The 17,825-nt window shown below is 35.3% G+C and overlaps 1 protein-coding gene and 1 long non-coding RNA gene across 6 annotated transcripts in view; both read right to left on the reverse strand.

Annotated features, from left to right (window-relative positions):
- The window catches only part of LOC116177939 (autism susceptibility gene 2 protein homolog), a 391,669-nt gene that overhangs the window by 215,557 nt on the left and 158,287 nt on the right, over window positions 1-17,825 (reverse strand). The gene's annotated exons all lie outside the window — the stretch shown is intronic.
- LOC116177952 lies at window positions 1,335-13,841 on the reverse strand. Its single transcript, XR_004146782.1, has 10 exons — window positions 13,293-13,841; window positions 12,646-12,718; window positions 11,789-12,468; window positions 8,378-8,474; window positions 6,343-6,421; window positions 4,914-6,130; window positions 4,791-4,866; window positions 4,529-4,671; window positions 1,898-1,999; window positions 1,335-1,414 (listed from the first exon to the last, which is right to left on the reverse strand). It is a non-coding gene; the product is annotated as an uncharacterized LOC116177952 (long non-coding RNA).

Here is a 17,825-nt window from a genome sequence, read left to right on the forward strand (position 1 = left end):
ATAAACTGTAATTTGATCTGTTTTCCAAAGCCCTGGAACCCCCGAATATTTAATTACGGTTTGAGGATACTAGAGAATTATAACATTCCTCTAAGCCGTTACTTCAGATACATTATGATTATGCGTTTTAAGAATAAACTGATAAATTACTGGGAACAAATCTCTTGCGAGATGGTAGCATAATCCTACCCGTCACAAAAACTTTCATAAATTTGTGAAACTACGATCTAGTGGTTGTACTAAATAAGCATTATGGAGTAAATTGATTTTTAAAGGAAGGAAGGGGGAAGGATGGGGGGGAAGGAATGGGCCCACCACCACCCCTGCTTGTCTTGGTCAAGCAGTCCACTTTCGGGATAGGAAGTCACTTGGCAAGGTTGCACGTTGTGTGGGAAATGACAAGTAAAAACTTCTAAGGTCCTAAAGTCCAAGATGGCAGGATTAGGATCGTAACTAAAGATTAATTAATTGAGAAATAAAATGGAGGTGGGGCGTTGGCCATTCGCAAGTGGCTCAAGTGGTCCCACTGAACCCCCGAATATTCACTTACCGTTTAATGCTACCAGAGATTTATAGCATTCCTCCAAGCCATTGCTTTAGATACGTAAGACGTTTTATGAATAAACTGATAAATAACTGGGAACAAAACTCTTTCCAGATGGTAACATAACCCTTAAGCTTGAATAAACTAAACCCGGATCAACGATTTAGAGGATTGCCATACATGTTCCGGCCTAGTAGAGTTTCCTCACTAAACACCAGAACTAGTACGATAGTGCGCGTTTCCCGACACGCTTGTGGACGCTTTATTAGAAGGCGATTATTTTATGTGCAGAGTTAGATAATTATAGAGAGAAACAGGTGCGCACCTGTACATCAGAACAAGATTTCTGTATATAGTCAAGAGTAAATAGAACCGGATAATTAAACATCTGAGTAGAACAATTTTAAACAGATCATTTACCTAACATGACTTTTCAACTGGTTAGAGTAGGTAAATACTCTCAGTACATTATACGAGTATGCAACATCGATTGGAGATATTGTAAAAAAAGAAAGATCCTACCTTTATAAGGCTGCCCTTCTGGAATCTAGAACAAAGAAAAAATTGCGTTAGGGCGATGAAAGAATTAAGTTCATTTAAGAATCCTTAAAATAGTTTGATTAAACTCAATGCGCCTTACCAGGCTTGCTTTAGGTATATGTTATCTTATGAAAATGCATGTCCACTGGAAGGGACCTAACATGAATTCTGATTGTCAAAAGGCCATCAGTAATTCAATTACTGTGATTACTACACTTATGTTCTAATTGAAGTGAAAAAAAAACATACCCTTAGCCTTATGGATGTCTGCAAGAAACGCAGCAATGACTGCACACCGTGAAGAGGTCAGGATTCCTCTGTAACCCAAACCTGAAAATTGAAATATTATAAATTACCAAAGGCTTCTAATATAATAATGCGGATAATTTGTAATTTCCGCGTAAAGTGACATTAGAAATTAATTTTCCGCATTCGATAGACAAATACTTTTTAAAAAATCTTAAAAATTTTTTAATTAAGGCCAACAAATTGCAAAGTCATGTACGTCTATTACAATTTTCTGAAAAAATGCTAATATTTTACGTTACGTTACGTCAACCTACATGAAGTTGTTCTCCCAAAAGCAATATTCAAAACCCTTTAAGTTGTGACCGTTTTGTGCTGAGTTGTGGGGTTATTCTCACGTTTCGTATGTCAATATTAACGAAGAATTTTTTATATGGGTGTTAAAGCACAGATTAACCCAAATGAGCACAATTCTGGTACAACTTTAATTCCTTGTGGGTAAGATCTATAGGTGACATATGATGAAAAAATGAACAATGGTTTTTTACATTAAAGGCTGTCACTTACCTAGGTCGATTGAACCTTGACACTTTTCGCCAGTGTCGGACTTGTTTGGAAATCAAGGGACGTGAGACCTTTGAATGCCTTGTAGTTACCTCATCACAGGTGCTGCAAACGATCGAAGAGGTTAGTTCGTCCATCAAAATGAAGAAATACATTCAATGAGCTTTGGGAACATTTTAGAGTCAACTTACATAAATAATTAATAGACAGTTATATATAGAAGAAACAATTTATGAGACTCAATTAACCGTCTTTGATAAAGGGGGTCGTACAGGGTGGCGCTGTGGTATTCCAGGGGAATTTTTGAGGACAACAAGAGACAAGGGAAAAAGAGGACAAAGAGGACCAATTGAATTTATACATAAAACAGATGCATGATACCTTTGGTGGAAACAAATGCCAAATTTAAACAAGGGTGGAATTCATAGATATTGCCTGAGTTACATTTATACTTTACTCATACTTAGCGTGTACTTAGTAATCTTCAAAGATATAATTGCTAAGGTGACATGACATTATTGCTATAGTAACACGCGAAATACGAACAGTTAAGCAGGAATACCAGCAGTAAATATAAGTTCCACTTAAAATAAATTAAGTGTGCACTTAGTAAAGAATAAGTCTAATATCTATAAATTCCACGCTTACACGGTTTTAAAGAGTCAATTTTAGTCCATAGTATTGCCAGCAATTTAGAGAAGAAAGTATCCCAAAAGGTGACTAAAGATAATGTAACGATTTCCGCTCAATTGTTAAAGAGTTTACAAGGATTTGATGATGCAGAAAAGGTATAGGATCAAAATTATGATATAACGGTAGAGTGGGGAATGCAATCCCGCAGCAAAATCTCAATCCCGGTATTTGCAGGATTGTTAGATGTTCATCCCGCGGGATCCCGGTATTTGCGGGATCCCGCAAAACTTTAAATAAATTTGCAAATAAGCAATTCTGTGCGGTTAACTTCTGTATTAAAATAAATCGCTAATTATCACAATATTTAACAAAAAAGTACCTTCAGCCTAACTTAAAACTCAAAAAAAGGTGAACTTCTAAAGTGCCTCAGAAATTGAATTTTCTTTCGAAATTGGTTTCTAGTCCATAACTTTTGATTGAGAAGTCTGATCGAAAAAGTACGAATTGTTTTGGATTCTACGCACAAAAATTAATAAGAAAAAGTGTTTTCCCGAGAAATTTTGGTGCAGTCGATTTTTGGTAAAAAAGGAAGGTTGTACACTGCCTTTTTTGAGCCCCGAAAAAAAAATTGTCTCAGATCGACCCGGAAAAAAATTTTCTTATAGAATGTGGCCTGATGTAGAATCCATAATTTCAAACAGTTCCAAGATTGGGCTACTAGTTCAAAAGTTACAGCCCTTTGAGTTTTCTTTCGAAATTGGTTTCTAGTCCATAACTTTTGATTGAGAAGTCTGATCGAAAAAGTACCAATTGTTTTGGAGCGTAGTGCCACCCTGTATATATAACGCACGGGAAATGTAGGCGTAATGGACACGGGAGCAGAAGTGTCATTCATTTCTTAAGATGTTGTTACCACTAATTTGGGGACAGTTTTAGTAGCGACAGGGGCGAAAGTTTTATTAATTTTCCATGATTTTTAGATACAGTGATATTTATTAAGAAGTAAACATAGGGATTTACGTGTGTTTTCCTCTATGTCTACTTTTTAAAGACAAAATCGCATCTCAAGAGTGCCTAATTTTATGCATCCAAAATAACTTTTTAAAACAAATAAACTTCTGGCTGTCATATTCATTAGTTTCAATATTGTTGTTTTGGCTTAACAGAAAACCAATCTTTTACGCTCCTTAAACTCTTTCCGGCACAACACCAATTGACAATATCAACTTCCTCTTCAATTGAATACATCGCACACGAACGAAAATAAAAACACGGAACCAAAGCAACAATATTTAAATTAATTTATGTAACAGCCAGATCTTTATTCGTTTTAAGAAGTTATTTTGGTTGTATAAAATTAGGCCCCTTCATAAGATATTTTGTCATTTAAACAATAAAGATAAATCCCTGTGTCTACTTCTTAATAAATAGCACTGTATAAAGTGCAGGGGAAAGGTAAGTACCCTTAGTAGGTACAGAAGCGGAAGCTTTATTTTTTACTATAAAAGACGTTGGAGGAAAGTCGGGATTTCTTTAGTGGACACAGTAAAGGTAGTCTTATTAATTTAAAGAGCCTGTTTTAGCGAACAGTAATAGATGTTTCAATTTCAAGAGCAGAAGAATCGTTAATATACGAGGATTTTATTATAAAGAATTTTTTCAAATATGGATCGTGTGACAGCTACGCCTCGCAAAATATCTTTCTCCTATTTTCTTTTTGATAGATGGATGAACATAAGTAAGAAACTGCGCCGAGGTTACAATGTGACACACAAATCGTCGGTGGCGAGGCACAAATTAACAAATGAGGAAAATTTAGGTGCAAATTTTCAAACACATCTAGGATGGGAAAGTGTTTTATGTTTATGTTTAGGTTAGGGCGCGAGTAAATTAGTAATCTTACTATTATGTTTTTAAAGGCAAGGAGTCTACGATTAGTTGATGAGTAACAGGGTATAGGTGATTCAAATCTGCTCACATTAAAAGCAGTGACGTACTCACCTTGTTCAGCGCTGACCGTAGAGATTTTCATCAGGTTCGGATCGGAGTAGGCGTTAATCAGGTGTGGGGCCCCTCACATGAGTTGATTATGGTGGATGTTGGCCAGTAGATGCTGAATGGGGGATGTCTTGAAGTGACGACGCCTGTGAACAATTCAGAAAGTTAGTAGGAACGGCGAAGTACAATCTCAAGATGTGTTTGTTTATTGATCAACTAATTTCATGAGATGATTAATAAATCTTGTTCCATTAAGACTACGTACCAGGAGTAGCAAAAATGTCTTCCATTCCGCAACCGTAGATAATGCTAACGTTGTGGAATTCGGCACCGGATGCACTCTAGATAATAGACATCAGATTTTGTGTAAAGACATTGGCATACTCACATCGATTGTTTAGATCAGGTTTGACCATTGCACTGTCGGGTTGTCAATCTTATCTGTGTGAGAAATGTGAAGCTGAGGAGCGAAGATGAATTAGTTGAACAAAAATGGAGGTGGGGCGTTAGTCATTCGCAAGTGACTGAAATAGTCCCACTTTCTGTTTGATGCTACCAGGGAATTATACGAGTAAGATACCTCTATGCCATTACTTCAGATACATGATACGTTTTAAGAATAAACTTACTGGGAACAAAACTCTTGCGAGATGGTAGCACAATCCTATCCGTCACAAAAACCTTTACAACATCATAAATTTGTGAAACTACGATCTCGTGGTTGTACTAAATAAGCATTATGGAGTAAATTGATTTTTAAAGGAAGGAAGGGGGAAGGATGGGGGGGAAGGAATGGGCCCACCACCACCCCTGCTTGTCTTGGTCAAGCAGTCCACTTTCGGGATAGGAAGTCAGTTGGCAAGGTGGCACTTGCGTGAAATGGAAAAACTTTTAAGGTTACAGTATGTGGCGCCTGCGCCATGAGCAAGGCTAAAAGTCCAATATGGCAGGATTAGAATCGTAACTAAAGATTAATTAATTGAAAAAAAAATGGAGGTGGGGCGTTGGCCATTCGCAAGTGGCTCAATTGGTCCCACTGAACCCCCGAATATTCACTTACCGTTTGATGCTACCAGAGATTTATAGCATTCCCCCAAAACCATTGCTTTAGAAAACGTAAGAAGTTGTATGAATAAACTGATAAAAGACTGGGAACAAAACTCTTGCCAGATGGTAACATAACCCTTAAGCATGAATAAACTAAACCCGGATCAACGATTTAGAGGATTGCCATACATCTTCCGTTCTAGTAGAATTTCCTCACTAAACACCAGCACTAGTACGATAGCGCGCGTTTCCCGACTCGGTTTTGGACGCTTTATTAGAAGGTGATTATTTTATGTGCAGAGATAGATAATTATAGAGAGAGAAACAGGTGTGTACCTGTATAGCAGAATAAGATTTCTGTATATAGTCAAGATTAAATAGAACCGGATAATTAAACGTCAGAGTAGAATAATTTTAAACAGATCATTTACCTAACATGAGTTTTCAACTGGATAGAGTAGGTAAATACTCTCAGTACATTATACGAGTATGCAACATCGATTGGAGACATTGTAAAAAAAGAAAGATCCTACCTTTATAAGGCTGCCCTTCTGGAATCTAGAACAAAGAAAAAATTGCGTTAGGGAGATGAAAGAATTAAGTTCAAATACTCAAAATAGTTTGCTTAATCCCAATACGGCTTACCAGGCCTGTTTTATATGTTATCTTATGTCCACTGGAAGAGACCTTTCTGATTTGTCAAGAGGCCATTGGTAATGCAAGTACTGTGATTACTTAACGTATATGTTCTAGTTGAAGTGAAAACATACCCTTAGCCTTATCAATGCGGCCTTGCCTGGATGAAACACAGCAAGGACGGACACCGTAAGAAGTGAGGGTACCTCACATCTGAAAATTAAAACGTTACAAATTAGCAAAGGTTTATAATGCCACAGTGTCATAAAACAATATTGTACATTTTCTACACTCTACAGATAAATATTGTTTGAAAAATCTTAAAAAATGTATAATTAAGAGTTCCAAAATAATGTACGGGCTTATTAGAATTTTCTGGAGAAAAATACTTCACATGGTTCGTGTGTCAATATTAACAGAGATGTTGCATTATATGTCTGGGAGTTGAAGTATACAAAACCCAAATAACACAATTCAAATGCAAGTTTAATTCGTGATGGGTAAGACCTATTCTTAGCAATAATAGATTGTTACCTCAAAATGTTGTATCTGCGCTAATATTGACGCAAAAAACATGAGAGTTCGTCCCACTGTAACCCCAAATTCAAAGTTCTTACAAAAGAAAACAAATGAGTAAGGAAAAACAATTGAAATTGTTTAAATAGCAATGTATCCTCTCATTTGATAAAGATTTTTTTATCTTTCCCTTGACGTAACATGTACATACATTGCTATTCAAACAAATTCAATTGTTTTTCGTTATTCGTCTGTTTTATGAAATAAAAAAGCAACTGAATGCTGCCTTATTATGGGAACCAAAAATTAAAAAAAAACTTTTATATAGAGAAATTTTGGATACAGTCGTTATTTGCTGAGAGATATACTATACTCCATACATAATGGGCACCCTGTATACAATCATTGAATAAAGAATCTGAATTTATTATTTAATGATACAATATCATTAATGTCACAAAAACATATGGACTGTAAATATTTCACGTTTTCACGTATGTTATATTATACGCGTATAAAAAATCTCGTGAAATTTCATTTAGAACATCTGAGATATTGTTGTGGTTTTTGATTGTGTTAATAGTGTGCTTGAATTTCATTTGTTGGAAGTGTCCATATTTTTTTGTCTTTCTCGTACAAAGGAATTTATATTTTCCGAGATATTTTCCATTGTTTCAATGATATTTATTGTTTAGAGTTTTTCTTATACAGGGTGGTGACTTGCGTAACGCATCATAGGGATTGCAATGTAAAATTCATAACATGCGATTATTGGCTCCCCAAATTATTTTAGAGTAAAAATGTATTAAGGTTTTTTGTAGGAAAAAATTTTTTACGTCAATAAACCGTATTAGTTTTCAATTTTTTGCATAATAAAGACGGAAAATTGGAAAAATAAAACCCCCATCTTTTTCAATAATCTGTGATGCCATGGAATTTTATAATGCAAAAACTACGCCAATATCAGTCATGCCATGGAATGTCTGCTATAAAACAAATCAAATTCTATTAAAAAGTATTATATTTAGACCAGCGATTTCAACATAAAGAAAGAGCAAATTACTAAAAACGGTTTCCTAATATAACAATTTACAATAAATGTTCGAATAAGTCACCATTAACTGCAAGACAGTAACCAAGTCGATCATAAAATCCATTTCGAACTGACTGCTGCTAATTGATAACTGGATATCTTTTTGATTTAGAAAATTCCATGGCATCGCAGATAATTGAAAAAGATGGGGGTTGTATTTTTCCAATTTTCCGTCTTTATTATGCAAAAAATTGAAAACTAATACGGTTTATTGACGTAAATTTTTTTCTACAAAAAACCTTAATACATTTTTGCTCTAAAATAATTTGGGGAGCCAATAATCGCATGTTATGAATTTTACATTAAAATCCCTATGATGCGTTACGTAAGTCACCACCCTGTATATATGCAAATATGCATAGGGATGTAAATCTTAGGAATAAATTAGTGAATTAGTAAAATGGGGCACGTAATCGAAAAAAAATAAAACGTAGTGAGAGGTTTACCTCATGCGCGTATGGGGTTTTGATCACTCGGAGAGAACTATGAGACTAGTATGGAAGTGATTAAAAAAACAATTTAAGGTCGTGAAGCGAATTTTTCATTACAGAATAACTTACCTAGTTCGATTGAACCTTGACAGTTTTCACCGTAGTTGGGGTAGACTGGAAATCAGGTGAGATCCTCGAATGGCTGGTAGTAAGTCCGTCACGAACACTGCGAACAATCAAGGAGGTTAGTGCGTCCGACGAAGAGTAGCAGAAGTTTGTATTTAAATATGAAAATTTTGATTGAAAGGGACTGCGACAGCTAGTAAATCTTCAAAGAGACCGAGAAATAAATTCAGTGAGTTGTATAAACACTTTAGAGGCAACTATCATAAATTCTAGGTCGTTACACAGTGTCTCAATCTGAATATCTCGCGAAACAGAGGAATTGGAAAAACACCGTTTGGAATAACTATCATAGAGGTTGTGGTAACCTGTACCAACATAATTTTGTGACGGAGTGAGCCATCCCTTAAGCGCCCCCACACCGACTCTCAAATTACAAATGGCACCACCCCCTTTGTCGTACCTTTCAAAATGCATTCCATTTTGTTGTAAACAAAAGTATAATTTATTTTCAAATGCTATTTTAATATTCTCAAACACTGGTCTTGGAATAGATCTGCATTCTGTAATAATGCGTTGCCGAAAATCTTCTATTGATGCAGGTTGTGTTTTAAAGACAACAGTTTTCAAGTGTCCTCAGATAAAAAAAATCAAGATGTGTTAGATTCGTAGATGAATTATACAACTCAATGAAATCTTTAATTTAAGGTATGACAACGGGGGTGGTGTCATTTGAAATTTGAAAGTTGAGGTGAAGGTCGCTTAGAGGTGAATGAAGTTATGGTAAAAGTAGAGATAGCTTTAGTAGACACAAGAGCGGAAGTTTAACGAGCTTCCAATGGTTTTTATAAAAATGTAAAATGTATGGGAAAAGTAGGGGTCGTTCTGAAGATAAGCAACGGTTTTATAGGGATAGAGTTAGAGCGAAAATGTTATTAATTTGCCAAGATTTTAATATATAAAAAATGTAGGGGAAAGCTATACTGGATACGGAGCGGAAGTTTAATTAATTTACCATGGAATTATTATTAAAAATGTTGGGAAAAATTAGGGATAGCTTTAGTGGACACGGGTTCGAAAGTAATTACTGTCTGGGAATTTCATAAAGTAATAATTTTTAGTATAAAGGTAGGATAGGAGATGTTTCAAATTTCTCTGAGGATTTTAGTTTTGTTGGATAAAGGAGCAAAAGATTCATTAGTTTCATACGACGAAGAATTTATGAAAAAAACAGAGATAGCATTTGTGGATACAAAAGCGAAAGAAAGGTTAAACAGTTTTTGAGGATTCTGTCACAAAAAAACTTAGCTTTTGCAGATCGAGGAGCCGCAGATTCATTCTCAATAAAGAATTGGGGCGCAAAATTGGGATTGCTTTAGTGGATACGCGAGCGGACGTTTAGAATGTAAGGGAACAAAAGGGGTAGCTTTTGTAGACGACAAAGTGAAAACTTAATTAAAAGTCCCGACGATTATTATGTAAAAAATGAAGAAAAACGTGCTTTAGTGAATAAGAAAGCGGAAGTTTCATTAATTTCCAAAAAAACTATATTTTAAAAAATTTAGGGGAAACTAGGGATAAGCTTTTGTGAATACAAACGCGGAAGTTGATTAATTTCTGAAAATTGTATTACAAAAAAAAGGGCAAACGTAAGTAATTGCTTTTGACAGATTTAGATGATACAAGGGCGAATTTCAATAATTTACGAGGTCCTCTTAGGGGATACAGGAGAAGTTCCATGAATTTTCGGGGATTTTAATGTAACAGGCCAGTAGAACCATCAAATTAGAACAATCGGATTTAAATCCTTCCAAAGGTTTTATTGTTTTAATGACTTCATTTGTTGGCCAATATGACCTACCCCCCTGATACCCCCCTGATACCCCCATGCTACTCCTGAGGTCATCATTACCGAATTAATGGTGGTGACCCATCACTCAGGAGAAATTCCTTTCCAATGGAAGTCTTTTACAAGATACCATCGTAAAACAGCAAAAATACACTTCTTGTATTTATATTGTTACCCCTCGCTACTTCAAAACAACTCCGTCGGGGGGCGAAAACCTAGGGTATTTATAATAAACAACAAATGAAGCCATGTGTAGGATTTAAATACGATTTGGATTTTAATCCTACTGGTCTACAAAGAATTTAGGTCCGGCTAGCTTTAGGGGATACTAGAGCAGCAGTTTAATCGATTTCCGAGGATTTCAATAACAACAGTTTATAGAAAAACAGCTTTTGTGAATAAAAATGGGAAGTTTAAATGATTTCTAACAATTTTGTCGTATAGAATATAAGGCAAATTAATTTCTGAGGATTATAAACAATTTAAGGAATAGTAGGGATAGTTCTTGTGTCCCATAGATTTTGTGATTAAGTTTAATTGATCTCTTAGGATTCTGTTATAAAGAGCTGAGAACAAAATCCGAGATATCTTATAGTGGATACAGCGGCGGAATAATCATTAATTTTCGAGGGTTTTGTTCAAAAGAATGTATGGCAAAAGTAGGGATAGGTTCACTGGAAACAGGAGGGCAAGTTTAATCAATTTCTGGGAATTCTAATTATAAAGAATTGTGGGGCAAAATAGGAATAGTTTTAGTGGATACGGGGGCTGAAAGTTTATTGATTTCCGATTATTGTTTATACAAAAGTTAAGGGAAAACTAGTGATAGATTTACGGATTACTGGAACGGAAGTGTCATTAGTTTCGGCTGGTTTTATTACTCAAAATTTAGGAAAATGTATTGTTTGATATTTAGGATGACGGGGCTACGAGATTTTAGAGGCGAAAGAGTAAATGGAATTTAGCCATTGGGAATGTATGAGCAATACGAGTCGCCTGGGGGGGGGGGGGGGTGCACGTGTAAATTCTTTGAAAGTATTAAACGATTACACAGCGTTGTCACACAAATAAAAATAGATATCATTAAATCAGCAAATTTCAAAATATCTGAGATTTTTGTAACTATATAGGGTGTTTTATCCACATATTATAGTACTCAGAAAAAGAAGTTTTAATAACATAGATCCCAAAATTAAGTGTTTCAGAGTAAATTCCAATGGCTATTAAAAACAAACGAACAGTGTTGTTTCGTAATGTAACATCAAATACATCAAAAAGATGCTCTGTGTCCTTCCATTTGCACACAGACTGCAAATTTTCGTTGAAAATAAGCCCTTATTGGTTCGAATATTCTTGGATTTTGACCAAAATCTATCTGAAACATTTAGCTTGTGGACCTATAAAGACTTTTTTGTTTCGTTTCAGTACTAGATAAAATATCCGACATTTTGTTGAAACACTCTGTATAATATTTTTGAAATTGATTTCATCATGGTTTCATGGTAAACTGTGCCCACTTCCAATTGTTCCAGGTAATAATTTTATATTAAAGACAGTGACTCACTCACCTAACTCGGTTGCACCTTGGTATTCTCCACAAGGGTCGAAGTAGACTGGAATCAGGTGGGATCCATTACAAGGGTTGATCTTGACCTTGACCGTCTTGTAGTAAGCCCATTACAGACTCTGTGAACAATCGAGGAAGTTAGTTCGACCACCAAAATGTAATCGCAAAGCGTGCTGGTTTAGTAATCCAACTATTCCACCCAGCGCTATCATCTCACTAGAGACAAGGCAGGATAAAATAATTGGTTCATAAGCGAGCACGCCTACATTGATTTAATTACCCACCTTCTTGTAGATACCAACGAACTAATCTTCTTAAAATAGTAAATGGGATCTAACCATTCAAGTTGATAACGGAATTATTAACTGCAATACTTCCCCTTAGTCTGATTCACTAAGAAAATCGGTTTACTTTACGAACTGACATGGCTATGAATTCATAGTCATACTGATTTATGAAGTGAACTGATTGACATCGCGAGAGAGACCATTAAAGGAATTATTGCAGTCAATCGCCGCATCCCACTTAAAATTACAAGAAGATCAGCTAAAATATTAAATGTTGATGTACACTTCAGTCACTGTATGCACTATTCACTTTTCCCCCACTCCTAGATACATAAAAAAATACACATGCATATAATGGAAAAATCCTACCTTTATAAGGCTGCTCTTCCGTAATCTGAAACAAAAAAGAAATATTTCAAGAACATGAAGTCATATTATACTTATCTAAAATTAACCAAAACAGTCTATGGTTAGTCTAAATGTTACCATTACATAAATGTGCTACGCTAAGTGTTAAAGAACAAAAATTCTAAGAATGAACGAATCAAATCAATCTTAAGTGGATATTTACCCTAAGCCTTATTGTTTCGCTCTCACCGGTGAAGGTCTACATGCCGCGCACAGGCTTGATGAGTTGAGGGTAACTGAAAAGTGAAAAACATACAATAAAAAAAAGCTCTTAGTTGTGACAAGAATTAAGGATCTTATAAAAAAACAGTTTTCATTTTTGTGATTAGCGATTTCAGTACCATACTACGTTAGCAGATTCCAAAGTTCTCGAGATTCAAATTATATTATACAGTGTGAAAATTTCATCTGGAACACAATATATCATCAAACCAACATTTTTTTAAAGAAGCATTTTGTGGTACCTATCCAAAATTATAAAAAGTTTGCTACCAATCTACGCACTTTAATATCTGTGGTCAGTGGCGTACTTCTGCATGGTAAAAGGGCCATGCTTTTGTAAGTGCACTAGTTTTTATTACTTATCCTTAAAGAGTACACATTTATGGATACCGCAGCATAAAGAGCTTATTATATTACATAATGAAATTTAAAAGAAAAACTCAAATTAAGAAAAAGAGACTGACCACAAATCTAAATTACATAGGTTGGTAGCCAACTTTTAAGAATTTTGGATACCATAAAGAGCTTCGTTGATTCAGACGTTCCCGACAAAATGTTCACCATGTATATGTATAGAGTGTAACATACCTCAATTGCCTGACTCAGATCTGATGCATCACAGAAGTTGGAGATTGATCGACACACGTGGACGGAAACCGCATGCAAGGTCCTGCAGTCAGCTCATCAACAGTACTGTGGAACAAGAGAAAAGACTAGTTAGCAGGCCTATTAGGCCCATTATGCTCTTTAAAATAATGTGTTGGCCATGTTCGTCTATTAACCAATTTTACAAAAAAAAAACGTATTTCGATGAACTCAAGCATTAATAAGCGAACATACGCCGATCGTGATTTAATCACTTACCTGCCTTTAAGAATCTTGAGGCTGATTTTCATACAATACAAAATGAGGCATAAAAATCCTCAAAGTCCATCAGCTTGGTAACGGAAGTATTGACTGAAATACCTCCTCATAGTCTGATTCACAATAGAACCCGTTTACTTTATAAACCCATATGGCTACGAATTCGTGGTCATAATGATTGATATTGTAAACGGATTAATACCGCGAAAGAGACTAGTCGAAGAATCATTGAAGTCAAAAGTGGCGTTACCAAAATGATATCCGGAGAAGATCTCCACAACTCACTTGGTACTTGAAAATCAGCCAACATGTTACCTACCTTTTAATCACTGTATGCACTATTCACTCCCCCCTTGCTAAATACACAAAAATAAAGTAAAAGAGCACATGCATAAGATAAAAAATCCTACCTTTGTAAGGCTGCCCTTCTGGAATCTGAAACAAAGGAAAAATTTGCGTTAGAATTACGAAAATTGGTAAAATCATTAGGCTAATTACACACAAGCAAGGAAGCAAGAGTTGCACAGCCACAACTACTGTCCACATAATAGAACAAGATACAAAGAATCGCATTCGAGTTTCAGTAAGGGAATTTTTGCCACCCAGCTCGTATTTGGAAACCAGACTTTTGATCCGGATCATATTCAATTGCACTGATCCTTGAACTTGTAGAAATCGATTGGACATCGTTTGACATTGCTATCTCTGTTCGTTCTAGAGTTACAAGAAGAACAGACGGACCGACAGACGGACAAAAACATCACATAACCGGACACAGACGAAAGAAGACTAAGAAAAACAAAAAAATATCGTAAAGTGAAGTAAAGTAAAGTAAAGAATTACAATTACATAACTTTTTTTCAAAAATTGAATAGACCTTTTCCTTCTGATTTCAAAAATATACAGGGTGTTTGCTAAACATGCCGCAAAAATTTAAGAGGTAGTTCCTTGATCTACTTTAAGCACATTTCATCCTTTGATAACCTTTGGAGAAGCGCTTTCTTAGCAACAATTTAAGAGATTGGATAGTTACTGGGTGTAACCATTGAGTGGGTAATTACTTGTTCAGCGCTTTCAACCTAGAATATGTCTCCGTAAATAATAACGTTGGCACTCCGCAATTCCAACATGCGCACATTTGATTTTTGCAATATGAAATGTGCTGGCTTCTACTAGATGCATCTCTGGTTAAAATTTCAAACAAATATCTCAATAAATAAAAAAAGTTGACATTGAGCAGTCTGAAGAAAGGGAAGTTTCATTAGCTCTTGAGATGTTTATTGTGAAAATCTTAGGAGAAATGCAGTGAAAGCTTTTACAGGTAAAAAAGCGCACGCGTCATTTAAATCTGCAGAAAAAAACGTAGAACAAAAGTAGCGTTAGATTTTGTGGATACAGGATAATTTAGGAGAAAAGCAAGAAATAGTGGATTACACGGGTAGAAGGTTTAGGTATTAATTTTCCAGGATTTTATTACAAAAAGTTCATAGGAAGAGCTTTATGGATACAGGGGCGACGGCTTTCGTTAATTTTCTAAGATCTTATAAAAAATGTATAGGAAAGTGGGCTAATTTTAGTAGAAGATACAGGAGTCAGGAAAATTGAGGGAAGATTTTAGTAGACACGAAAGAGGAAGTCCTATCAATTCATGGGGATTTTATTATAAAAAAGTTAAGGCAAACGTAGATATAGCTTTCGTAGATACAGGAGCAAAAATGTATACCTAAGATAGCGAAAGTTTAATTCATTCCTGTAGATTTTGTTCTTATGAAAAATTTATAAGAAACCAATTTCGAAAGAAAATTCAAAGTGCTGCAACTTTTGATCTGAGACAATTTTTTCTTCTTGCTTCAAAAAAGGCAATGTATAACCTTCCTTTTTTGACAAAAATCGACTGCACCAAAATTTCTCGGGGAAACACTTTTTCTTATTAATTTTGTGCGTAGAATCCAAAACAATTCGTACTTTTTCGATCAGACTTCTCAATCAAAGGTTATAGACTAGAAACCAATTTCGAAATAAAACTCAAAGGACCGTAACTTTTGAAATAGTAGCCCAATCTTGGAACTGTTTGAAATTATGGATTCTACAGGCCACATTCTATAAGAAAAATTTTTTTCCGGGTCGATCTGAGACAATTTTTTTTGAGGTTCTTAAAAAAAGGCAGTGTATAACCTTCCTTTTTTACCAAAAATCGACTGCACCAAAATTTCTCGGGAAAATTCTTTTTCTTATTAATTCTGGTGCGTAAAATCCAAAACAATTCATACTTTTTCGAACAGACTTCTCAATAAAAAGTTATAGACTAGAAACCAATTTCGAAAGAAAATTCAAAGGGCTGTAACTTTTGAACTATTAGCCCAATTTTGGAACTGTTTGAAATTATGGATTCTACAAGCCACATTCTATAAGAAAAATTTTTTTCCGGGTCGATCTGAGACAGTTTTTTTTAGGGACTCAAAAAAAGGCAGTGTATGTTCCTTCCTTTTTTATCAAAAATCGACTGCACCAAAATTTCTCGAGAAAACACTTTTTCTTATTAATTTTGGTGCGCAGAATCCAAAACAATTCGTACTTTTTCGATCAGACTTCTCAATAAAAAGTTATAGACTAGAAAAGAAACCAATTTCGAAAGAAAATTCAAAGGGCTGTAACTTTTGAGCTAGTAGCCCAATCTTGGAACTGTTTGAAATTATGGATTCTACAGGCCACATTCTATAAGAAATTTTTTTTCCGGGTCGATCTGAGACAATTTTTTTTGAGGGCCTCAAAAAAAGGCAGTGTACAACCTTCCTTTTTTACCAAAAATCGACTGCACCAAAATTTCTCGGGAAAACACTTTTTCTTATTAATTTTGGTGCGTAGAATCCAAACCAATTCGTACTTTTTCGATCAGACTTCTCAATAAAACGAAAAATTAGGGATAGCTTTAGCGGACACAGAATCAGAAGTTTCTTTACCCTCCGAGAACATGATTAAAAAATGTTTCGAAATCCGTTCGTGGGCGTTTCCGCGTAACACAACTGTAAATAATGAGTAACGGATCAAATATAGACCATTTCACCTACCAATTAGCGAAAACGCGAAGTCTCTAGGTGGCCCAGGGACGAACGAACGCTTTGAAATGTGTATTTCCGTAAAAAAGTGTGGGGTAATTTTTTACCTCAATGCAATACCTCATTACTAACATGCGGGTGGTAAAAAGCGACCATCCTCAAATATCAGCCGACTGCTTTTACGTGTGCTGTTAATTTGAATTCATTTTGGGTAGTATACTATTGGCACTTCTTATTAATCTTTTTTCTTTTGTACGCAATAAAATTTCGGACCTGTCTCCGCATTTTGAACCCCCTAGCTAGTCCAACGCATTTATGAACAAAAAGGAGTAATTAACATAAACATGTAGACTGTTTTTGAAAGCGATTAAATTTACGTCTATCTGTTATCAAAATTCCATTTCCGAACTTCACTTTAACGGCCACACGTGTTTGATGACGTGGCGCGTTATCTCTACACAGATGCGGCAGGTAACAATTGAGTTTCTATTTCTAATTTCATATTTGGATAATATTAAGAAAAAGTTACAATTACGATGGATCCTGGTTTGTTTGCATGATCAATAATTACTTTTTTGGGACATAAAGTGACGTAATTCAGTTTGGAAGATGCTAATTTTTTGACACGATTGACCAAAAACGCCGATAAAAAAGCGAAATCTACTAAATAAATGGGAAGCGCATTTTTGAATTTTCATTTACGTAATAGAAGTACCTTTGGCCTACCCATAGAAAGATATGCTACCCCTTGTAGTGGGTGCATTTAATTACGTTGGCTTTTACGTTGTCCTTTAATACAAATGAAGTAACTCACCCTAAGCCTTAACTCTCCAAGGGATGAGCCATTGTCCATCACCATTGGAAAAAGCACGATACATTAACACTGCACTACCAAACGATTAAAACTATCGCGAACAAATGCAATTTGAAAATTGTGAGGCAGAAGAAACGATAAAGCAACTTACCGGAGGTCAAATTCGCGCCGACGCAACGGCCTTATCTCTAATCGCAGTGAAAGGCAAAATTTATCGCAAATTTTGTATGCACCTGTTAACTAAACGTTGTAAAAGTACATTCGGGTTCAAAACTATCCAATTTAGATTTTTAGCGTATTTTGCTAAATGGGAGAGGTGGAATTTTATGAACTTCTTTCCCATCAGTACCATCTTTACTCAAATTTTACTTCACTGTGGCAAGCTTA

The sequence above is a fragment of the Photinus pyralis genome, unplaced genomic scaffold (assembly GCF_008802855.1).
Source record: "Photinus pyralis isolate 1611_PpyrPB1 unplaced genomic scaffold, Ppyr1.3 Ppyr1.4_LG8, whole genome shotgun sequence".
Lineage (NCBI taxonomy): Eukaryota > Metazoa > Arthropoda > Insecta > Coleoptera > Lampyridae > Photinus > Photinus pyralis.